Source organism: Lissotriton vulgaris, chromosome 5, assembly GCF_964263255.1.
Source record: "Lissotriton vulgaris chromosome 5, aLisVul1.2, whole genome shotgun sequence".
NCBI classification, from domain to species: domain Eukaryota; kingdom Metazoa; phylum Chordata; class Amphibia; order Caudata; family Salamandridae; genus Lissotriton; species Lissotriton vulgaris.
The window spans coordinates 864,596,001-864,621,828 of NC_141693.1; positions in this window are offsets into that span (position 1 = coordinate 864,596,001).

Genomic DNA, 25,828 nt, shown 5'->3' on the forward strand with positions numbered 1-25,828 from the left:
GGAGGGAGAGCGAGGGAGGGAGGGAGAGCGAGGGGGAGGGAGAGCGAGGGGGGAGGGAGAGCTAGGGAGGGAAGTAGAGCGAGGGAGGGAGGGAAGGAGAGCGAGGGAGGGAAGGAGAGCGAGGGAGGGAAAGGAAGGCAGACAGAGGGGGCGAAACAGAGGGAGGAAAGGGGAGGGAGAGGGAGACAGAGGGAGGGAGAGCGAGAGGGAGGGAAAGAGAGGGAGAGGGAAAGGGAGGCAGGGAAAGGGAGGGAGAGCGAGGGAGAGGGAGGGAGGGAGACAGAGAGACGGAGGGAGACAGAGGGACGGAGACAGGGGGAGAGAGGGAGGGAGGTAGACAGAGGGAGGGAGGGAGGGAGTCAGAGTGAGTGAGACAGGAAGAGAGGGAGTGAGAGAGTAAGAGCGAGTGAGCCAGAGGGAGAGATGGAGAGATGGAGACAGAGGGAGAGATGGAGACAGAGGGAGTGAGAGGGAGTGATAGAGTCAGAGGGAGACAGAGAGTCAGAGGGAGACAGAGAGTCAGAGAGGGAGAGGGAGAGAGGGAGGGAGAGAGGGAGGGAAGGAGAGAGAGAGAGAGAGAGAGAGAGGGGGAGTGAGAGGGAGAGGGGGAGTGAGAGGGAGAGGGGGAGAGGGGGAGAGGGAGAGAGATGTGTGTCTATGCTGGGTCTGGTGGCTCAGTAGACGAAGGCGTCCGCTGCAGGGACCTATGATCAACCTCATGGTCACAGTTTTTTTTGTTGCTCTAGCCCCGCCCCTTCCCCACTGACCCCGCCCCCACCGGTGCGGCCCTCGGACACAAACCACACTGTAAATTTGGCCCCCGAGAGAAAGTTTGTGAGTACCCATGCACTACACAGACGCTCTGCGGCCTGTATTAAGTAGCTCATGGGCTGGGTGGGGCTTCTGTTGACGGGAAGAATGGTGAGTGGGAGAACCTGGTCGGGAAAACCTCAGTGGGAAAACCCCGGGAAGCTGCGGTGTTACTGGATCAGTCTGGAACGAGCAGGAATTGGAGCTACAAGCTAGTGGCAAGCTATGTGTCCAGGTGTCCACTGATGTGGTTGCACTGCGGTCTGAGTTTAAGTAGGTCTTGGGGTGGGCAGGGCTTCTGTTGGTGGGAAGAACGGGGAGTGGGAAACCCCAGTTGGGAAAACCCCAACGAAAAAACCTGGACAACTGCGCTTCTTGAAGGTTTAGACACTTTGATTACTCTGTTTATACAGTCTACCGTGTTGTTGATTATTGTACTGTTTATGTCTCTGTTTCATTCACAGTATTCTGCCTGGTTTCAGCCTCATCTTGCAATCCCACTCCAGTACTATTCAGAACTTTTTGGTACCTATCATTTAGTCCACAGTGTATGCCCATAGCCTTTTTTTCTGATCACCTCATGCCCTCAAAAGACATATGCTGTACTTAAGTATATCACCTTGGTATGCAGTATCTTAAGAGAAGTAAGAGAGAGGAAACATGTGGTTGGTCAGGTATCTAAGCGAACTGACAGGAGGTCGGCTCCTTTAGGAACTTGTGCCTTCACACACCCAGTTGAGTGTCATGCTTCATCGTAGGGCTTGCTACTCGTCAGTTCGGCTCTGCTATGCCAAAGATCGTATGACAACTGTAGTGGTATTAAAGCTGTCGTTTGACTAGCATTCTATGCTGTAAGACTCAACCCCAATAAGTGAGGCCTGAGATGATTGATTTCATATACTGGTGAACTTTCAACAAGGTGGGATCTAAGTCATATCTGATTTGCACTAAGGCTCGATTCTCCCCCAATAAGTCTTTGACAAGAATGGGACAAAATCGTCCATTTGGCAGGACAAAATATTGAAGGTATTGATTACAAAGTAGTAGAAAATCAGGCAGTTCTGAAGGGGCACTTCATAAAATGTATTGCAATAATTCATAGCTAAACACTCATTCATTTTTTGGTGAATCCCACCCCCCAAGAACTATAATGGGAGTATTCAGCTAATTGTAATGCACAATTTGCATTAGAAACTGGCAAAGAAATCCATCTATTGAATGGCAGTCTAATTAATCTTGATACACTACTTTGGATAACTTATGTGTCAAAACGTTATAAAGCATCTTCCCTTCGCGTTTACTTCGAATTTCTTCCTTTTATCCACCTGCACTTTTAAAGTAGATTCTTAGTTGTATAATATGATCTACTGGGAAGGAGTAGTATGTGAATTGAAAAGTTACACAAATCTCACATCTCATCTCATGCCTTAGGCAGCACTGAGGATACTAGGTTAGATAGACCTTACAGACTCAGACTCAGAAATATGCCTTGGGTTACACAGTTTAATATAGTCATGATAATTAAATGGCAAGCTGTCCATGTGAAACATGAAATATTTCCACATAATTCATGAAGTAACTTCCACAGAAGCATTTATTTCCCCTTTGGCGCCAAGGAAGTTATGCCACTGAGTATGACATAAGTGTCCCAAGCTAAGCATGAATTTTCAACCAATTACTTAATGTAAAACTATTTTGAAATGCACAAATTTCTTTTCTAAACGAAACATTACATTTTCTGAACATTTAACCATTTTGCATGTAATACCAGCGTCTAATTTCTAGTAAGTAAACCAATCTTTAGCAAACATCTAATTTTCACTTTTTGAAAAGAATCTCCTTTTGTCCCCAAAACCATTTTTGAAAATTTTACTCTATGAACATTTTTTTACGATTAGCTTTTCATTGTCTAAAAATGCAATAGCTCGTGATACCCATTGATGCGGCCTAGGCCTTTAACCAAGAAAGTTGCGAATATTTGTGGGGGTACGTTTGGCATTCTGATTACCTCCATAAACACCCTTTACTCTAATCCCTCGGCCAGAATTTGGGTAACTAATTCCCTAACACACAAAGTCTTAATAAGCAGAGGTTCACAGCAAGGTTGCCCTCTGTCACCAAATCTCTTTGATCAATTTATCAAACACCTAGCTGAAAATGAAGGGCAGATGAAATTATAATTCCCTTTGAAGCACAGTGACTCTAAAAAAAAAGGTGTGTCTATATGCGGATGATCTAATCATGTTTACTAAATATCCTGAGTCTGTGGTACAAAGATTTGAACAAATAGGCTTTACATCCAGTAAACTGTCCAGCTACTTCATAAATCAGGACAAGATGGAGATTATGGTTTGAAATATGGAAGATACCCCTGGTGTTGTAACGGAGCAAATGACATATTTGGGGATTGACATCTTCCATAATATAGACCAGATACCGAAAGAGAAGAGAACTTAGCCAGAGTTACGTCTGAAACTTAAAAATTGCTAAAGAAGTGGCAAAACCTTTTCCTGACAATTTATGCTAGAGTTAATCTAATAAAGATGTGGATTTGTCTGAAAATATATTTTATTTTTAATAATATACCTTCAAATTTGCAGAGGTGCATTAATAGTTTTGTTTGCGCTTTAAAGGGTATTGTGATTAAATGGAAGAAGTTAAGGAATGAATTGGGAAAAGGTGGCCTACAAATCCCTGATCTACATTTGTACTCTTGGGCCTTTCAACCTAAACCATTTAAGATGCTTCTGGGGGTACCTGACATGTCAGAAAAAGGTAGGTTATTCCAAGCTCTAATATCTGAGCATATGAATACGGATGGTTAATCTAATAAATTTGGATCTCGTAAATACTTTAGGAAAATAAAACATATCTTTTTGGGGCAGCAGCCAGGATATGCGCAAATGTCAAGTCCAGGTTAATTCTGAAGAATAGAATGGAGTTGGTGTAGAATTTTGTACTACGATGACTTTGTACCAATATGAGATTCACCTGGTAACCCAGATTGCCTAAAAGACTCTTTGAGTCTTCTGTTAAAGGTGACACATTTTAATCGATAGCTGACCTAATTGGTGTAGCAGACTTGAAATCATGAGATCTCTTATGGTCTGAGAGACATGGGAATCTGTACAGGTTTAAATATATATATAGATTACCTACTGGTAAATTGCGCAAAGGTGGACAAATTGCTTCTCTGAATGCTGCTTTGAAGATCTGTACTTTTCTGGGGAGCTGAAGAAAGAGGTAGCAAAGTGGCATTGATATCTATGCATTGTGGAAGATATGAAGAGGCCTTCTATACATGAAGTTTGGGATGGATACTTGTTGCATGAGGAGCTGAAAGAGTTTTGCAAGTATATTTTAAGGCAGTTTACTCAATTGTCAGTCCAGCTACCCTGAAAAGGAACAATTTTTTACCCTACACAGAGCATGTTGGATCCCTAAAAGGTTGGCATAGTGGGTGAAAAAATGGGAAACATCCTTTACAACGCAACTTTTACCACGCAGTGCCTTTACATCGCAACTTTTACAACGCAAATCATTACAACGCATTGCGCTGGGGGGCGCTCTAGGATAGGGAATAGATTTAATTTACTATCCAATACCTTCCCTACTATCCACGGGGACTGGAGTTGGAATAGTAAATTAAACTATTCACTATCCAGCACCCCTCAACACTATGCGTTGTAAAGGCATGCATTGTCAAACTTGCGATGTAAAAGCATGCGTGGTAAAAGCATGCGTTGTAATGTCATACATCCGCGAAAAACTGCTATCTATTCTTTAAAAAATGTGGAGCACCTTTCAGGTGAGCTCTATCAATGTTCTGGGACCCAGTGAGTATAACCATATCAGCTGCAATCTTTTGGAATATTGAGGTAAACCCTACTATCATTCTGTGTGGTGTCAATGTCAAAGACATCAACAGGTATGAAGGCAAATTGATATTTTACTTAATGCTGATTACCAGACATATAATTTGTAAAAAATGGTTTGAACAACATTATCTGGGGGAAAATGATTGGATACATGCAGTTTTAAGAATTTGCATTCAAGACCAGTTATGTTTTGAGAGCAAATCAACATAGTTTTGATAATAGATAAGAGATTGATCGGAATGTAATAATTGGTTCCAATGACCATACTATCTCTCCGTTTGTCGATCTGTGGGTTTAAGCGGTGCCTTTTCTGTAGTCCGGCGATGATTCGGGCGGCGATGCCACATCACAGGGGGGTTAGAACCTTGTAGACCGGTGCAGTTAGTATGTAATGGAGCATCAAATTAACAGTGGGGATAAGGACTAAAAAAAAAAAACATTTTGCCATAGAAGCGAGTATAAAGTTGTAGATACAAACATCTGTAATTTTTTTTCAGAAAAAAGGACTTACCAAATGTATGGAGTGGAAATAATATGGCGGAGTTAAACTAGTACAAACTTGAATGTAAGGAAAGGTTCTGGGTAATGGGGAGAAAGACAGCAACATTAGGTAAAGGTATAGGTAAAGGTAATTGTAATTGAATTTATATACCACTTCCTACCCCTGAAGAGGCGTCAAAATGCTTTTCAGCATGCATGAGGAAAGTGCGGTTTGCATCTTTCACTAGAGGAAGCTAAACAAATGTCCTCAGCAGCCATGAACAACAGAACTTGATTGGACAACCGCTTGAACATGTGATAAAACGGATAATCAAAGCTTGATTATGATTTTTATTAGGGTCAAAATATAGGAACAGCTATAATTAATACACTCAAACAAAAGAGATGTATGAAGCGTTCAGCAATTGAGGGGCTTATTTACAAACCTATTGCATCACTTACTTTTGATGCACCGAGGACTCAGTGTGACTGTCCATATTTACAAGGCCACGTAAAGTAACCCTGTATCGCTTATCATGGCCTTGTCAAAATGGGCCCTCTTTCACGTATTACTCTGCGTGGAAGGGGTGTTACATGGGTGCTGCTGTGGGTGTTCCCATTCAATAACCATGGAACCTGATGCATTCCCAAATTTGCAAGGTTTTGTAAACCTGGGAATGCGTCAGATTCCTACGCCTCTCTAGTGGAGACGTAAAGAAAGCGCAATGAGGAGAAATAAATACCTTTATTTCTGCTAATTTTTCATTTCACACATAGAAAGAGGAAAACAATCACCCCTTCAACGCAGAAACCCTTGCACCGTGGTGCAATGGTGCCTGTGTTGGCTCATGGCAGCCCATTGTGCGCCAGCATAGGAAAAGGACAGGAATGCTCCGTATGTTAAAGACGCAGTGCACTCCTTCCTTTTACTTATGATGCACAGCAGCACAGCAGGAAGACTTGCTGTGTTGCTGTGCACCAAAATATTGTAAATGAGATCCTGAGTATTTTAAATGAGTGTTGAAAACAATTATTATGAAAATGTTTTATTTTCCTTCATCCTATTTTTAAATGTATTAAGTGTGGGATATCCCTCTGAAGTTCATTATTGACTGAGTTACTAGTCTAACTGAAAAATGGAAGACTTTATTGTAAATCAACATAAAAGTAATTATTAAAATGTTTTTATGACAATAAATTATAAAAATGAAAAGGTTTAGCTTTCATGTAAAGACTCTTTATGAATTTATATTTCAAAACAGAAGAGTAACCCACAACTGGGACAGACTGGTAACACTACAGTGAAAAATGACTTTCCGTTTTTGACTTTAGGTTCATACCAACAGCCTCAGCAGCTATAGGCAACATTAGTTAGACCTGTTTTCCCCACCCTGCTGTTCCCAACATTTCGCTAATGATGAGCTAGTCCTGCTTGTAAATACAATTGCAATTTAAAAAATAAAAAATAAATAAATTGCAATTTCTCTCTAAGATTGGAGAGGAACTTGGTAGATACTTATCTTTTTGGTGGTCTCATTGTTTAACAAATTTGTGTATGTTAGACATGTGCACAGATAGCTTCATTTATGTTAATGAATTACTTTTAAAGCAGGAAATGTGGTTTTGCAATTGTAAATGGACTCACTCACATTGAGGATTCTGTCTGAGTAAATCTATTATGTGTGTGAACAGTAGATGTTCCAGGGAATGGAATGACTTGAGAGTTTGTGCACGCCAATGTATACTTTCATGGGTATTCTAAAATCAATTTCTTACTAATTTCCCTAGTTAGAAATTGTTGGAGATTTACTGATGCCAAGGGCAGGAGTAAATCTATTTTGAGGGTGTGGAGGGACCGACCTTAAAACTGGTTGGGGTCTAGGTGAGATAATTTTTCCACAACGAAAAACAATTCTGTGGAGAGGTAAGAAAATGCCTCTTTTGCATGATCACACTTTATTTTTTTTAACTGATGCTGTTGGTTTTTGGACTCCATCAACCAGGCCCCAGCGAATGTGCTCTGACCCCTCAACATTTTTCAAATTGGCTAAAAAACACTGATTGGCACATTTAACTTACATATATGTCCCTGTATAAAGTGACCTTTATACCCTGGGCCTGTTAGTTAAATGTCACTGGTAGACTGCAGCACCTATTGATGTAAAACAAATCCCTAGACCTGCAACAAAAGCCTAGCATTGCAGTTTTAAAACTATTTTGACCTTTTAACAGGCCAAAACCTTATTTTTAAATAGGAAGAAGTCACCCCTAAGGTAGTCCTAGCAAGTCGCATAATATTTAAAAATAGAACATATGTATTCAAATTTTTTACCTTTCCTTACAGTGAAAAAAGGCCACAACCCTGTTTTTCGCCATAGCAAAACTGACAGTGCTATTGGAAACAATTAGTTACTTTATTTCACTTAATAAAGATAACTTCTGATTTGCACTACCTACCAAACTATTGCAACCATTAATTTTTAGAGTTAAACAAAATGCAACTTAATATCAAAGTCGAATTTTGTCTAACTATATCAGGAATAGTCACTTTAGAAAGTCACTTTTTTCCTGCCTGAAAGCCTCTAGTAGACTTTTCAGCGTCAAGCCCAAACTGTCACCGAGCAGCCTGCGAGGAGTGCTAAATGGCTTCAGGGAAAGGGAACAAAAGGGCTGTTGTTTGGGGGAGGTTTGACCTCCTCCTGATGGGATGGAAAACGGTGTGTATTGTATTGTATTGTATTGTAACAGTATTTGTTGAGCGCGATTGCTGCCCATGGGCGTCCAAGCGCTGAGATGACCAGTAAGTGACGGAAGGGGAACTAGGGTACATAGGCTTTGACAAACAGCAATGTTTTTAGGTTTTTACGGAATGAAAGGAGATCTGAGTTGGACCGGAGTGAGAGGGGAAGGTCATTCCAGAGCCTGGCGGTGTTCAGCGAGAACAGTCTTCCCCCAGTCCTGGCGCGCTTTACTCTGGGTACAACGGCGAGGAAGGCATCCATTGAACGCAGGTTCCTATTGGGATGGTAGGGGGTGACAAGATTACTGTTGATCGCTGGGCTTGTTTTCCAGAAGGCGCGATGCGCCAGGCACAGTGCTTTAAAGGCCACTCTCTGCCTCACTGGCAGCCAGTGGAGACTTTTTAGAGCAGGTTTAGCAGACTGAGTGCGCGGGATTTCCAGCAAAGAACGTGCTGCACAGTTTTGAACAACCTGTAGTTTTCGGAGAGTAAACTCAGGTGCCCCCATGTATAGGGCATTGTTTGAGTCCAGGCGGGACTGGATAAGACCTTGGACCGCTACCTTTTTAGCTTCTAGCGGAAGCAGCGGAAGAACCTTCCTCAAGATTCTGAGTAAGCCAAAGCATGTGGCAGATAATTTTGTGGCCTGAGTGGAGAAGGAGAGTTTATTGTCCAGCCACACTCCCAGGCTCTTCACGCTTTCCTTGGGGGTGGGGGGGGACCCAGTGCATTGGGCCACAAGGAGGTGAACGGCACTGGGGAGGATGGGCCTAAGAGCATGAGCTCCATCTTATCTCCATTTAATTTAAGGGAGGAGTTGGTCATCCAACCCTTTATGTCCTCTAGGCAGTTTAACAGATCGGCTGAGGAATGCCTGCTGTTCTCGGTAGCCAGCGAGACCACCAGCTGGGTGTCGTCGGCGTATGACACGATTTTAATGCCATGCGGTTCGACGACACTTGCCAGTGGCCTCATGTATACGTTGAACAGCACAGGACTCAGAGAGGAGCCCTGTGGTACTCCGCAGCTCAGGGGTTTGCTAGTAGATACTGTTACACCGTCGAAGATCTGAAACGACCTCCCAGACAGAAAGGAGTCAAACCACCTTAGAGCGTCACCTGAGACTCCGATGTTGTGGAGACGGTCCAGCAAGGTGGAATAGCTGACCGTATCGAAGGCGGCACTTAGATCAAGTACCCACCAAATGCATAAGTTTCATAGGGGCATCCCCTGTTACAGGCAGATGTCACTCACACCTAGACCTGCCCATGCCATTGTCCGAGTATCCAGAGTGGTACCAATCCCAGCGGTAGCCAAACCTGTTCTAGAACTGGTTTGCAGGGACAGTTACTCATTTCCCAATGACATACTTCAGGGGTGTGCCCAGAGTTCTTCACAGGTGACGAAAGGTTCAGCCATATTGGTTTTAGTTAGAGAGAGGCACTGTGGGAAAGTTTACAGTAAAAAATCCACAGGAAGTGCCATAAAAGGGAGTATGGGCACGCAAGGAATATTTTCTCAGGAGGTTATGGAGTGACCAGGAGTTGACCCCACCCACAGGCTGCCACTGGACAAAAAAGCATCAGCCTCAGTACACTCTTCAGAACACCTCTAGACCTATGTAAGACAGAAGAAGAACTACACCCGCTGTTAAACCTGTGGAGAGAAATCCCAAGGGCTGGAACTGCTCCCCACTTGTACCCAGTACAGAAGAGTGGACTACAAGGGCAAGTTGGCTAGCCCCTTGTTCAATTCCAGGAGCACAAAATCTGCAAGAAGCCCAAAGATCTGCTGAGCCCAACTGACCAGTTCTAACTGAATTTGCCATGGAACCTGTTGATGGCTTCTGGGAGATTGAGTCCTAACCCCCAAATGCTGACCAAAAGGTCCTGGTCCCTTGGCTCATGTTAGAGTGTACTCCTTACTCCTTCAGAATTATACGACTGTACACTTAAAAACTGTTTCTGAACTTTCTGCAAGAAGAACCAGAAGCTGCTATCGGACCACTTCTTAGCCGCAGCCACTGATGCAGAACTGGTGATCGTATTCAACTTGCTGGTTTGCCCCACTGAAACGATCCTGAGTTCTAGAGACGTCCGAAAGTAGAGGTTTTTACCAGGACCAAAGCTGAGCAGCACCCCGTCAATGACAATAAATTCCTGGGCTCAGACTTTGGACTTTGTCCGCTTAGAGTTTTCATGGTGTCAACATCGAGATCCTCAAACTTCATGCCACAGGTGTGGTCAGCACTGAGGTCCTGCACTTCAGCCGGCCTTTGTTGATGAACCTTTCTTTAGGTCCAGTCGGCATCCCAACCCGCCGATTACCTATTTGAAGAGGACTTTGCTAAGAAAAAAATGACTAAGTCCGGAAGGTAAACTTTCCACTAGAATAAACCTCACCCCTGTATCCAACCAGTGCACCATTGTGGTCAGCCTCCGCAGTTGACTTTGACCCAAGATTGGAGCTCTTTGTATTTTTATGATAGAAACATCTAACACTTTGAAAAACCACATCTTCAGGCTCCTATAACAGATTTTTGTTGTTTTGATGTCCATTTGCTCATAAAATGTTCTCTGTCTTTATAAATTGGAGTGGGATTTTATTGTGTTGTGCTTTCTACTTTCCTATTGTTTTGGTACTGATAAATACTTTATACTTTTTTCCTAAGTTAAGTCTGTCTGCTCTGTGTTACAGTTAACAAGGGTTGAGCTCAGGTTTAAATTATTGAGACCTATCTATAAGGAATAGTACCAATATCAAGAGGACTTATCCTCCACTTCAACTAATAATCCACTATCTCACAGGAGGCAAAAAAGAAAAAGAAACAGCAAGTGAATTTGCACTTGCTCATATTTTTTCGCTTTTAAGAATGTATATGTTTGAACATTGGCTAATGCAAAGAAAACATTCACAGACCTTTTTTAGGATTATGCCTGGAAAGCTGCGTATGGTGCAGATTTCGATTTCTAACCTTGAGACAATTAGCGAATTCTCCTAATGAGTACACCGTCAACTTTGCAGTTTTAAATTCTTGGGGATCGGTTTTATTTATTCTTGAAGAGTCCAGTTTTGCTTATTCTTGAAGACAAAGACCCCAAGTTTCTATCTACATTGATTATAGCTCAGCTTTCTCAATTACCACCCTATAACCTCGGAGTGTAGACACCCTTTTTTGAACGATAAATCAGAATTTTTTTAAGATAACTTTTAGTGCTCAATCTCGATTAGTCCACAAATATCATCTTGGACAAAACTCTTTTTTTGTAAATAAAACAGGATTATGGTACGTGCTCAAAGTTGCTTCAATGATTTGTATCTGAGAAGCCTTAGGCAAATCACCAGAGTTAGTAGCAGAGCTTTTCTGTTTTGTATATGCAGGAATGGGAAATGACATACTATTTATTTGGTATTTTCCACTTCCCTATGATTGGTTGCAAATTGAGCACTTGCTACTTTGGATCCTTGAGCAAATTCACATTTGCTGGTGTCAAATGTTTACCTGCAAAATGTGGCATGACTATGATTGGGCTCGTAATGTTTTTCAATGATTTTAACCCTATGATCAGAATCACAATGACATTGGTGCTAAGTGACCAGCAGTGCATCGAAATAGAGGACACGGCTTCTGCTAGGTGTGTACTATCTGTGCAGGATAGGTCCTAGGCCCATTAATATAAGGATTATCACTATGTTTGGCATTTAGATTCACCATGAAAAATTGGGATTCATAATGTAATAATCCATGAAGTTTAACAGACATTGGGGCATATTACCAACAACTAGCGATAATTATTGCTATGTTGGCTTAGCGGCAATATTATTATCGCCGAGCTCCGCCGATTTTTATCGCAGATAAACCTTGCTATTATCAAGGTTTATCTCAAAAGCGATAAAAATCGGCCGAAATGCATGAATATCGCTGAAAAGTCAGCGATATTCATGCATTACCGAGCTAATGCTCTTAGCCATGTTATCCACCTACCATTGGATAACATGGCTAAGAACTGCTCTGGACAGGCGGTAGCTTTTGGAGATATTCGCGCTTAGCGCAAATATTTCCAAAAGTAGGTAATAGGATATAGCGATGTTAGCGACTGTTTCCAGTCGCTAACATCCTGGCACGCCCACTTTGCATGTCATTAGCGATAAATATCGCTGACATGCCAAGCGGGCCCCAAGATGATCGCTATCTCCTACTAGCTGTCGCTAACTAGTGTTAGCGACAGATAGGTAATAGGGCGATAAAATTATCGCCGCTTTAGCTGGAAAAAGTCCCGCTAAAGCGGCGATAAGGCCCTTGGTAATATGCCCCATTATTCTCACCAAGAGTATACCATTGACTATTTTGTTACTTAGGGCGCATGTAGCGATCCTCCCTGTACATATACCTCTGCTTCTGCCCACTCACTTATGTATTGAGGAATTATTGCAAGATATGCAGGGAGCAGATTTTTAGAAATAAAAAGCTTCAATGTTCCCCCAAGGTACAAATCGACTGCAATGCTGATCTTTTGATTTCTCGCCGCCGTGCACACCTTCCTGGATCAGTGCTTGATGCTTTCATCTTAGGCTTCAGCGGGATGCCTGCAGTAATGGAAGTTTGCAACATAAACTTAATTGATTGCTTGATTAAGTGCTTCAGATGCTTGAAATATTGCACCCACGTGATGTGTACATTATATCTTTTGTGAAGTGCAGCTTGTCCTTCTTGCCTTTTTAATGACGTCTTCCGTTTCCATTTCTCATCACCTCTTCATGTAAGTTGTCCCTGCTAAGAGTAATGGCATGTTCTGTGTTCCTCCCCACAGAACAGTTCACGGTGCTCATCCACGGAAGCCTTGGCTTCTAATGCTAATAATGCAACCTCACAGTTCATTCGAGAAAAGGGGCATATTTATAAGGAAATGGAGGAGCATTAAGCTGCTGCAAATTGTGCAGTGCTTTGCACTGCCATTTCCAAAACACAGGGATGCGCCGTATTTACAACATTATGGTGCACCCTTGTGCTTTGCTGTATACAGTAAGGAGGGATGTAGGTGGCCTTTTTCCACTCACACAGGAGTGGGAGGTCCAGCATAAGCAAAGGCCAAAACAAACGTTATAAAAAATGGGTAATGCCATTCCTCTCGAGTCAGAGAGCGCAGAGTCAGAGAAGACAGGAATCCTGGGGGCCCCAAGTGGGGTCAGTGCTGGAAATCCATATATTGGACAGTAATGCCTTCACACACCCTTGCAGGCGTCATGCTTCATCATCTGGGCTGCGTCTTGTTGGGTCGGTGGTGCAATACTCAACGGGCTCCCTATGGTAGGGGCTCTTTATCGGAGATCTTTTTATCCAACAGCCTATCTGTTGGATAGAATTGTGTAGATGTAGTGAGGTGAGTTAAAATAGGATTGGAAGTACCGACGAGAACAGACCTTTATTCTAAGTAAAAACAAAAAACAAGGCACTAGCCCTAGTGTAATGTCTTGTATGGTATATTTTCTACTCACAGTAATAGTGTCTAATACTCAATGTACCTGGTGCAACCAAGATTATGCTGAGTCAAAGACCTGCCCTCTCCACTGGACCCGGTAGAGAGGGCAGGTCTAGGACTCAGCATAATGGGCAGAAACCTCCAATACACATAGGAGCCAAGCCTTATGCGTATCCCACTGGGTACTGTTGATGCCTGTGGATTATACTGAATAGAGCAGATCCAGGTTGCACCAGGTACATTCTGTATTAGACACTATTACCGTGAGTAGAAAATATACCACGCAGTTAAGTGTAGATAGTTATTAATTTACACTTCCTAACAAGGACACCACTACACAAGACATTACACTCTGGCTAGTGCCTTGTTTTTTGTTTTTACTTAGGGTAGGAGACCCCCAGAATAGAAGTCTGTTCTCCTCAGTACTCCCAATCCTATTTTTACTCACCTCACTACATCTACACAATTCTGGCCCCATACCCGCACTTCACCACATGGCTGTTGGATAAAAAGATCTCAGATAAAGAGCCCCTATAATAGGGAGCTAGTTGGGTATTGCACCGCCGACCCAACAAGGAGCAGCCCAGATGATGGAGCATGACACCTGCAAGGGTGTGTGAGGGCATTACTGTCCAACATATGGATTTCCAGCACTGACCCCATTGGGGCACCCTGGATTCCTGTCTTCTCTGACTCTGCGCTCTCTGACTCGAGAGGAACGGCATAACCCATTTTTGATAGAACCCTTGTGTTTTACCTAGTGCTGGTGCTAGAAATAGCTGCCTATCGCCAACACAGGAACCCTTGCGCCATAGTGCAAGGGTGCCTGCATTGCAAGGAATGTTTGTTTATGTACAGGAAAGTGCGCCTTCAGCAGCACATATAAAAGTAGCAAATTACCATTATTTATTGATTGTTTATGTGCAGGAAGAGATACTTTCCTGCATTAATGGTGTTTTGCTCTTTCTATGTGTGCTGCAGAAATAATAATAATTATTTCTCCTCGTTGTGTCATTGTAATGCCTGCTAGTGCATGGCATTCATTTTTGGTGCTGCCTCAGATTTACATCGCCTTGTAAATCTGGGGCAACATCAAAAAGCAATAGGTGTTCCGGTGGAAACCCCACAGCAACAACAAATGCACGCCCCTCTCACGCAGATACCTGTCTTAAAGGGTAAATTTGAACAAAGCCACTTTGTAAATATGGTGTAGGGCACTGAGCCACCAGAACGTCGATAAAAGTGACATTCCGGTGGCGCAATCCCCTTGTAAATATGCCCTAAAGTATGACATAGGCATCCAAAAATGAAAAGACATTGGAATTATCTTTAGGTTATTGATAATTCGGCCTCCGTGTCACTGGCGTTGACATTTTCTTTACTCCAAACAAAGTATGACATCTTATCCTTATATGTTGCATTACTGCATTATCTCTCACTAGCAGCCCGTCCCGACGGTGTCCGGGTATGAATTGCGGCCGGCCAGTAGTATATTGTTTTGTAGGATTTCGTTTTGATAGCATTTCTTATCTGTGAAAAGGACTGTGAAACGCTCCGATTCACAGTGCACTGCTGATACACTTAAGAGTGTGCGTTCAATAGTGTGTGAACTCGAGTTTCCCTACTTTATTTTTCCTTGCAATATTATATAGCGCGAACTCGACAACATGGCATGAGCACAATTCACATTACAGAAGAACACATTCATTTGTGGTAGGCACGGGGAGACAACGCGATTTGCCTGGAATCACAGGATGTTGAGCTGATGCCAGGATTCGAACGTAGCTCCCCAGTTTTAAAGTTCGCAATTCTAGAACTTGTGGCGGAAATGTGTGTCTAAAAGTGTATGTTGGTGCTGGCCATCAATGAGAGAGACCTGTGCATTTTTCAAATGGGTGGTGAAAAAATATGAGTATGTTGCTGGAGATGTGGGCCGCCGTGCCACCAATGTACTTACCGGAGGAGGGTAAACACCCATTATTCCGCAACTTTCTTTCCGCATACCATCACTCCGCATACTTTCATTACAAAAGTACCATGACTCCGCAATGCCATTATAACGCATGGCATTACATTTTATATGCTTTTACCACGCATACATTTAAAACGAAATTCGTTGTAAATGCATGAATGGTAAAAGCATGTTTTTTTTAAATGTTTGGATACGGTAAGTATGGGTATAGGGGTATATGTTTTGGGGTACTGAGGTATATGTTTTGGGGTGTTTGGGTATTTTAAGGGTTCAGATATAGTTTTGGGTTATGAGTACAGGGGTAGTTTTAGGGTTTAGGGATATGTATGGGTATTGGGGTACAGGGGTACAGGGGTATTTTTAGGGTTCGGGGCTAGGTTTGGGTTTTGGGGTATAGGGGTATTTTGGGGTTCAGGGCTAGGTTTGGGTTTTGGGGTACAGGGTTATTTTTAGGGTTCAAGGCTAGGTTTGGGTTTTGGGGTACAGGGTATATTTATAGGGTTAAGATGGGTTAGTGGTTAAGGGTGTTGGGGTATTTTAAGGAATAAGGGCGGGTTATGAATATGAGGTGCAGGGGTATTTAAAGGGAGCAGGGTGGGATTCGTTTTTAGGGTGTGTAAAGGGTAATAAAATAAATAATAAATAAAAATAATATACATGATGCAATTTAAAAGAATAAATCTTTTAATTAAATAAAAAAACGTGTGTGTATATATATATATATATATATATATATATATATATATATATATATACGCATATATACAAACATATATTTGATGTTTTAATAATGTACTTTTACAATGTATATGACTTTACCACACATGCTTTTGCGTTATAATGGCATGCGTGATAAAGTCATATGCGTTTTAAAAGATGTAGAAATGATGTCTTTGTGAAGTAATAGTCCCACATTGCGGAGTAATGGTATGCGGGATGTTGGTTTGCGGAATATCATCACATATTCCCGTGGGAGGGATAGTCCCTTTCTTGCTATTTCTGCGGAGGCGAGTCTTGTGTCCGGATGTGCGTGGCGCGAGGCCTGTGTGCAACAGAAGTGGAAAATCTCCAGTGTGTGCTTCAGGCGTCACCGTAAGTTAAGACGAGATTACATTTCCTGCACAATGGCCCCTGTTTGCGCTCCTTTCGGCCCTTGGGAATAGCGCAATGCCTGACCTCCATACAGTAAAGCAGGTGCACATCACTGGGAGCGCGGGGCAAGCACACCCGGATCTGGAATGTACAGAACCTCGGAAGAAAAAACAATGAAATATTGGGCACAACACTCACTTTTTTTTCAGTAATCCCGCGCCCCGCACACGCTCACGCCACCAGCACACGCCCACAGCACACGATATGAGACATGGCATGAAGGGTGGAATGTATCACACGCCCCCAGCGGTTGTCACACCCCCAGCACAAGTCCACATTACAATGCAGACACGCCCACAAGGGACTACTTTGCTGGCACGGTTCTTTTACCTTTTAAATGTATATGGTGGGCGTCTGCATAGCCTATGTCCTTCTGCTGCAACTACCCATTCCAACGTTGTATTGAGTGTTGTGATTGGTGCTGTGGTTCCTGAGATTACCCGCCTCAAAGGTTTGGGCTCTCTCTTTATTATATTAGTATGGATATGGATTCCACCCTATGGAACTCAAAATGGAAATGTAATTTCACACTGAGGAAAAATCAAACTCTATGGTACCAGGTAGGTTGGAATTACCTCACAGTGTTAAAGTGACTCTTGCAATAAGGGCTAGTGCAGAAACTTGCAGACACATCCTCTTTACCGGAAGAGGGGCATGCCACCAATGACATTAAGCCACTTGGAGAAGATGGCCAAGAAGAACAAACTGCAGCATGTTTTCCCATTTAGTAATTAACATAGAAGATACGAAACCTTAAAACATGCCATGCATCGACAAAATGTCTGCTTCATTAGTTTCCTGATAAATATTTGCACAATATTTATCACTTACTATATAACTTCAGCGTAAATATACTTCTGGTAAGTCAATGTAAATTATAATTTTTAAATAAAGGGCTTTTTTCATAGATTTGTTCATATTTAATTAACAAACAAAATCATGATATAAAGAAAAGAAAACCCCTGGGATGCATTTGTAAACATTAATTTTTCACGTGTGAAATATAATGATTTTAATTTGTTGTCTTAATAATTTGAGATTTCATTGTAATACACCAATAATATGCAACAAGTTTTACTCTAAACATCTTAATATATTTATAAAATCTTTCCACAAATATATACCAAAACGTATCTCTCTATGAACTTCAATGTTGTGGCACGTGCCATGAAACTATGTTGTAAATCTCTGGATTAATTTTAAATGCACATTAATGAAAACTTTTTAAATGATACTGCAACCTTTCTGATAATAAACTGATGGATGTTCCAAAAATGTGAGTGGGATATCACCACAGTAAAGAGAGTACGTGTTGTACAAGGAAATTTTCCCATAACTGGGTTGTTTTCTTACTCTGAAAATAAATTGAATTGTTAAATAATTTTTAATAAGTAAACACTTGAAAAATAATGAAGAATTCTAGAATCAACATTGAAAAGTCAATACGCTTTAAAATGAAATAGTTAAGCGGTTAAATAAAAAGGCAATTAGACATAGTGCAATTACATAAAACAATGTTTTTTTTAATCCAAATTAGAAATATTCAGTCCTTTTTCTAAATGCTATTTGAAAAATGTAGTGTTACAATGCACATTGTTTGATTGCATATATTTCAATAGTGATTGTATCATTTTATGCATTATTAGTTTGTCCTGACGAAGATAGAGGTACATTGCAAGGAAAGTGTGGGGGACTTTAGATGTTGACCTTTGGGTGAAAATGCCACACTGCAAAAAGTATGAGAACCTATACCTTCCTTCACAAGTATGAACACCTGCATCAGTTTGTAATTATTGTTCAGTTTGAAGAATCCAAGCACTCCGCTTTTAAATGAACAATTTGTCTAACACTTTGAAAGTTTAATGAAAAGTGTGTAGAACGTCCAACTAGACATCCAACATCGAAAAAATATTTTTCGAATAAATGGAATGATGTGAAGCAGGGAATAATTGATACAGCACTGTTTCGAAAAGAGACTGCTTCAACTAGTGCTCATGTAAAGCGCTCTGATACCATCGGGTCAAGTTTGCGCTATGTACAACTCCAACAAAAAAAAACAGCTGCGGCTACGGGATCCCGCTGCATGGGGAGATGGCTACGGAGCACCACAACTCTGAGTAGCCAGGTGACGCTTTATTCCCCCCCTCAGTAATGGAGAGCAGTGGCGCGTAGTGGACGGCAGCGTTTCCTTGCAACCTTCCTTCCTGGCGGCTTCTCAACGCTCCTAAGTCTTTCTGTCGGACCGGATGAGCCGCGTTTCCCCCCCGCATGCCGCGGACGCAGGCAGCAGATGCTATCTGGTTTCGTAGTACTCGGGGAAATGTGATCCAAGCGAGCAGCGGCAGGCAGCAAGGAGGCACGGAGGCAGGGAGCTCGGTGAAGCTGTTTCCAGAGGAATTAAGAGCAACGAGTCCCCGCCTTACTAAAACCCCTCACCTTCCCTAGCACAGAGGTGAGAAGGTGTCAAACAGCGAAAAAATCAACAGGAGATTAAAAAAATTAAAGTAAGAGGCGGTGAAGGGCAAAAGAGAAAGAGGAGCTGGGGAGCAGAAAATTGGACATTAGCATTCTGACACACAGTGCTCGAAGCTTGAGGAGTCTCTGGAGTTAAAGGTAGAATCTCCTCCTCTTCATTATTTTTTTTGTTAAAAACGTTATGTCTGACCCACCTGAGATGAAGAAGAGTACTTGTCTCGCTAAGACTAAAGCCCACCGCCTGTTGGCGAAAGAAGTGAGAGAGGCCAGAGAGGCAAAGAAAGCGGCGCGCCTGGCTGGAATTGAAAATGCCCCCCCCCCCGCATTTGCTGGACTCTACAGTTGAAAGCTCAGAGGGGGAGATAGAAGAAGGGAGCCCTGCAGCATTTACTCAGCAACTTGCATTATCAGGGGAAAACCCCTGTGAGGGGTCAAGCTCGAGCTCAATAACTACAGCTATCTCCCTACACCCCCAGAATAGTGTACAGGAAGGCAACTGCGATTTGGAGGCGCAGAAGAAAGAGATGGCACAGAAGGGGGGTTAAGCAATTTGCTCTTTTTCACAAAAAAAACACTATGCCTTCTACACCTACTGTACAGGCTTCCCCTATTAGCCCTCACAGCCTTTGTACCCCCAAATCTAGCGTACAGAATTCCACCGACATCAGAGTGGAGGTGTTGATACCAGAGAATTTCAGAATTGCACAAGCATCTCAAGAGCCCCAAGGTCCATTATTAAATGCAAGCTGCCCGACAATCTCGGCTTCTCCCGGTATACACGTTCCAAGTAACCTGAATGTCGGCAATACAGAAATCCCCGCTATCCCCATTATTCGGATCGGAGTCCCTGTCGCCAATCTACTTAACTCAGGGAAGGAGCAAGGTAGTGTTCCACAGGCTGATCCTTTGCAGAGTTATGGGCCGGATTTGAGAGCTGCGGTTCAGAAACCCCCTCATCATCTGGAGGAGGTTGAAGAGGTTGAGTTGAGAGTTTCTCCCTCTGGTATAATTCTCCCGACGGCTCTGTTCTCTCTGTTCTCTCGGCAGACCGATCTAAGTTCCAAGGCTAGTATCGATCCAAGGGTAGAGACAACAGGGCTCTTCCAAATGAGCATTAAAGACATGCTCAATTTGATCCTGGATGAAGTCTGTGACTTAAAAAAGGTACAGAAAGCGGAACTTGCCTCCCTCAGTCTGCGTCTCGAAAAGATTGAGAACACAATGGGGAGCTTCCCTACTAGACTCCAAGAGGCTGAGGAAAGAATCTCTGTATTAGAGGATCAGTTGTCCACTGTTATGAAAGAGGTCAAAATAGCGACTAAAGTAAAACAGACACTGGAATCTAAAGTGGAAGAATTGGAAAACCATTCCTGAAGGTCTAATCTTCGCTTAGTTGGAGTACCCGAGGGGATGGAAGGCTCTCAGACTTTGAGTTGGGTGAATACCTTTATCAAACAAAAGGTAATGCCGGACTTCCAAGGGGACCTTACGATTACAAAAGCTCATCGTATCCCGGCACAGCCATTCCCCAACTCCACACTTACGCGCACGATCCTGATTAATTTTTCTGACTTTGGAGTAAAGGAAGCAGTTTTAACAAAAGCCATACAACAAAGGCAATTTGCTGTTAATGAGACTACAAAATGTCGTATCTTCTCTGATATGTCAGCGGTCGCGGCACGCCGCAGGAAATAATTTGTTAAAATGCTGCAGCTATTCAAGGCAAAAGGGGCACAAGCACCAATTGCCCAGCAATCCAAGCTAAGAGTCCTAGTAAAAGGGAAGTTCTTTATGTTTACAGATGTAGACGAAGCTCAGGGGTTTCTGTAGGGCATTTCTTCAGCATCCAACCATAGAAAGGTCTAACGCGGCGCTGGTGAGCTAAGTAATCAGTTTAAATCTCTAAACCTTATTATTAAGATGCAGGGGCAGACAAAGTGGATATGGTTCCCTAATCTAGTATTGAAGAATGTGTGATGTACAAATCACTAAGGACGCGCTCATTTAACATGAAACCCGGGGGTTTCTTAACTCATTAGTCTGTGATTTGGTTGTCTTGCTTCAATAAAACCAATCGTGTGTATCTTGGAATCATCATATGTTTTATTTCATTTTCGCATGTATTTCTTTATCCACGTTATTTTTTGGAAATTATTTTCAAAAATAAATCAGTTCAAAGCATTACGTTCTTAGTGATTTGTACATCACACATTCTTCAATTTCGTAAGGCACTGCTAGGCACAGTGTGACACGGTCAGCGCCGCCATCAACCTACCTTAAAAATCTTTTGAATTGAGTGAGTGCAAGGAGACAACAGCCATTGGATTTAATCCCTAATCTAGTATGCCAGATCAAATACTTTATCCTTAACTGATCGATTAGGGATGACCGAATAACGGAGTTAAAGGTCAGGTCCGACTGCTTCTGTGTTAGAGGGAGCAAGTCGGCTCCTGAGCCCCAGCAAAGCATCCTAAAATGGTTAATCATAGCCTAGCATATAATTAGGGAGAGATTGAATATTAAGCTGAGTAGGCTGAGTAGATTAAATAAAGATGGTTAGTTGCAAGGCGCAGAAGAGAAAGTATGATTCACATTGCTGGGGGGGACGGCAGTGAAGTGCACCAGGGTGTAGCAACATGACACCCGAATTGAGTTGGGGGAGGGGAAAGTGGAAGGTGTGGTGGTGGAGGGGAAGTCCACTATTTCAGGGGGTGGGGAGGGGTTGGCAAAGGGGAAAAAATGAAGCTGGCCGTTTGTTCATATTCTATTGCTTTTTTCTATTTGTTTCATCTGTTTCGCTAGAAAAGTCACTACTATTTATAAATGGCTAAAATTTCAACTTTAAAGGTTGTCTCTTTTAATGTTAACGGCCTCAATAATAAGAGAAAGATGCGTGCTATTGAGGCGTGGGTAAAAACAGAAAACCCAGCGGTAATTATTCTACAGGAAACCCATATCTCGACTATTAAGATCTCTGAATTTTCTATGTTTAGATCATGGGCAGGTTATGGGGGTTCTCATCTTCCTCGGCATCCCATAGAGGGACCGCTATTTATTTATTTATTTATTTTAAAAATGTATAAAGCGCAACATATACCCGTGGGTGTCTTGGCGCTGTGACTCTGCTAAAGATCTCTGATTAAGCATTATCTACCTTCGGAAGTGATACCCTGGACTATTATTGGTCAAACAACCAGGTTTTCAGCAGTTTCCTAAACTGAAGTAGTGAGGGTGAAGATTTAATTTCCTTTGGAAGAGTATTCCAAAGTCTGGCCGCGGTGTTAGTGAAGCATCTATCGCCCCATGTGACCGTCCTGGTACGCGCCACTGCCAGTAGATGCCTCTGTTCAGATCTTAAAGATCTGTTAGGTAAATAGTAGAGAAGTTTCTGTTTGAGAAACGCCGGGCCATGACCATTAAGAGCTTTAAAGGTGAGGCACAAAGTTTTAAATCTGATGCGATTTCTCACCGTTAGCCAGTGGTAGTTCCTGATTACTTGCTTGATGGAATGAAATTTAGGAGTGCCGGATAGTAGCCTTGCTGCAGCATTTTGGATAAGTTGCAGCTTGGCTACCACCCGTACCTGCACATTTGCAAATAATCTATTGCAATAATCCAGAGAGGAAAGTACCAAGGAGCTCACCACTGTTTTTCTTGCGTTCTCTGGAAGATAAGGTAGGATTTTTTTGAGGAGCCTAAGCTTGTAAAAGGCCGATGAAGCTACCTTATTAGCATGGCTGGAGAAGTTGAGCTTATCATCAAAAATGATTCCTAGATTCCTAACCTTCTGCACAGGTTCCGGGGGGGCTCCGAGTGGAGTCGGCCACCAAGTGGTAGACCACTGTGGAGATAACTTTCCAAAGATCATTACCTCAGTCTTTTCTGAGTTAAGACGTAGACAGTTCTCCGCCATCCATTCCTTGATTGCCAACATGCCTTCCTGAAACCGAGCGGACACTTCCTCGCCATCGTTCTTAATGGCAATCACCAACTGGGTATCGTCGGCGTATGAGGTCAGGCTCATCCGGTAGTATTTGATAACCCTAGCTAAGTCCGACAAGCAGAGTTTATTAACTCCGGTAGTGATCCATCTGGGAGGTGGTTTTGGGCCTCCTTTTTGTTTAGATCTAAACTTCGCCCTCTCACATTTGTGAGCTTTTATGCACCGGTAGAGGACAATATGAAACCCTATGAGGAACTCTTTCTAGCACTGATCAGGATCCCGGGGGATTTATTTTAGGAGGAGATTTTAATATTTTAATGGATCCACGGTTAGATTCTACAATACAGGGGAAGAGGCTGACAAAGCCTAGATTAGCGTTCTGTTCCTCCTACCGTATTGATTTTTTTTTTATTTCCCAGGGGTTAGAGTTTTTTCAACAAAAATGTTTCTTTAATGCATTTTCAGACCACTTAATGCTGACATTGGAAATCCATCTGGGGGAAGGATTGAGACTCCCCAATGGTGGGTTTTCAATAAGCAGTGCTTCAACAATAAAGAGTGGGTAAAGTTTATGGATGCAGAGATCAGACAATTTTAAATTCGAACACTCTGTCTGTTGCACCACATATAGTTTGGGACTCACTCAAAACATTTGTGCAGGGACTTATAATAGGCAAAGATGCAGCCATGTCCAAGAAAGCTAGGCTGGAGAAGTTACAACATGAAGACAAGATCCATGCCCTCAATGAGATATTTTTGAAAAATCTTACTGTCTATAATAAAAAAACTTCTTGATCAGGCCAAACGCGAGCTCTGCTCTGCCTGTAACATCCAAAGTGAGATCTTTTTTCAACGCTTTCAACAGAAAGTATATGAGGAAAGTAATTTCACAGGTAGGCTATTGGCGTGGCAGGCCAAAGAGCAGGCCGCAGCAAATCAAATTAAGGCATTAAGGCCCTCTTACAGCAGTTCCCACAGAAGACCCAGGGATAATTGGAGACATCATGATGGCCCACTACGATTCTATCTATGGTAAACTACAAAGGGCTGATGACCAACTACTTGCTAAATTCCTTCAGGAAAATCCATCCGCAACTCTTTCTGAAATAGATAATCAATCTAGGGCGAGCTCTTTTTCCTTTATAGAATTGGAGGAAGTTGTAAAAAGTCTGGCGAATGGCAAGGCCTGTGGTCCAGACGGATTACCCGCAGAATTTTTTGGGTATTATCAGACTTGTTTTTAGCCGTGATTAATTCTTTATTAGAAGGAGTGCCCGTCCCGGAATCTTTTAGGCAGGGGAACATTGTTAGTTTCCCAAAGAAAGCTAAGGATAAGATGGATCCTAGCTCCTATCCTCCGATCACGCTGCTGAATTCGGACTACAAAATTGTAACAAAACTTTTATCTTGTAGGTTCAATAGATTCGCAGCACAGTTGATCCATCCAGACCAGAACGGGTTTCTGGCTGCTAGACAATTGGCCACTAACACCCACTTTCTTGCAGAGGCCCTAGATTACTTTGAGGGTCACCAGATTCCGGCTCTCGTCTCATTATTAGACGCAGAAAAGGTCTTTGACCATGTGGTCTGGGAGACATTATTTTCGACTTTACACTCTTTTAATATCCCACGGTGTTGTAATCTTTCTTCTTGTTTATTTATTCACTTGGTGCACTCCGCCTCCCCCTGTTTGTCCCTTCCCTGTTGGTATGTTCCGTGAGAGCTCGCCTTGGAATGTTGGCATCTCTCAGGCAGTCCAGGAGAGTGGGTGACGAATAAAGACACGTTTTTACCTTTTATTGCATCAAGAGTTATTACTTTACAACACTGGCGACGAGGTGAAGAACCTGGCGCAGGGGGCCTTGCTGTCACCTCCCCTTTCAGTAATCTCTCCATCCAGTGAACAGGTGCTATAGTTACTGGTGAATGCGATGCGTTACTTGAAGGAAACTACCTGCTAATCTGTAGATGATGACAGATTATTGTCCCGAGTGCCAAGTGACAAGTGATTCAGATAAGAAAAAGGAAGGATACTTCAGGAATTTCGAGATGCGAAGAAAGATGTGAATATGATGACAGTGCCGAGTCTATTGGGTGAAAAAGTAGAGGAAGATAATACCTGGCAGAGGTGAAAGAGGCGTCTGGCGTGGTACTTGCTGTATCAGACTCTGATTTCCAGCTAATCATATCCCTGACTCCACTGGCACTACGTGGGACTTGTTCGGTGAGTGGAGTGAACCTTGAGGCCCCTGCAGTAGGGGGGCTGGTGGCTGATTCACCGCTGTGTTTCAAGCCTCACCCAGCACCGGGTCCGCCTGTGTTGTCTCACGCTGTGGGGGTGAACGAGGCTGTCATTGAGGACGGTGTTTAGAGGTGCCTTGTCCAGCTGACGTCCTCCGGTGCCTTTGCCGCGTTCTTTAGTGCTGCTGTTCGACGGTTCCACCGAGGTTTTCTCTCGGTTTGCCCTGCCTGTGGCCCTTTATCGACCGTTGCTCCATGCTGCTTCACTGGCTGACGAGCACCGAGAGTGGTTTCCCTCAGTGTGCTCCGCCAGTCATAACCTGCAGTGCGCAGAACCACACTGGGAGAGGGCAGAGGGCAGTCATTCCTGTCAGCCAAGAGGCGCTCGTCAATCGTCTCAGAGCAACCTCGTCAATTTCATTTTGCCTGCGCTGTGTCTGAAGAGATTTCCAGTCAGCGTTGGACAGGCGCAGTCTTCAGACACTGCTCTCCTGGTATCGTTGTGATTGCTGGGTCTGCGCAGCTGTGTGGCAGGAAAATCCTGTCAGGAAGCCTTGCAAGTCAAGAGGCAGTGTTGTTCCGGCGCTCCAGCCATTTCAGGGCCGCCATACTTTTATCTTCAGATTTATTTCTGTTCGTGCTGTGAACCAAGTGCTG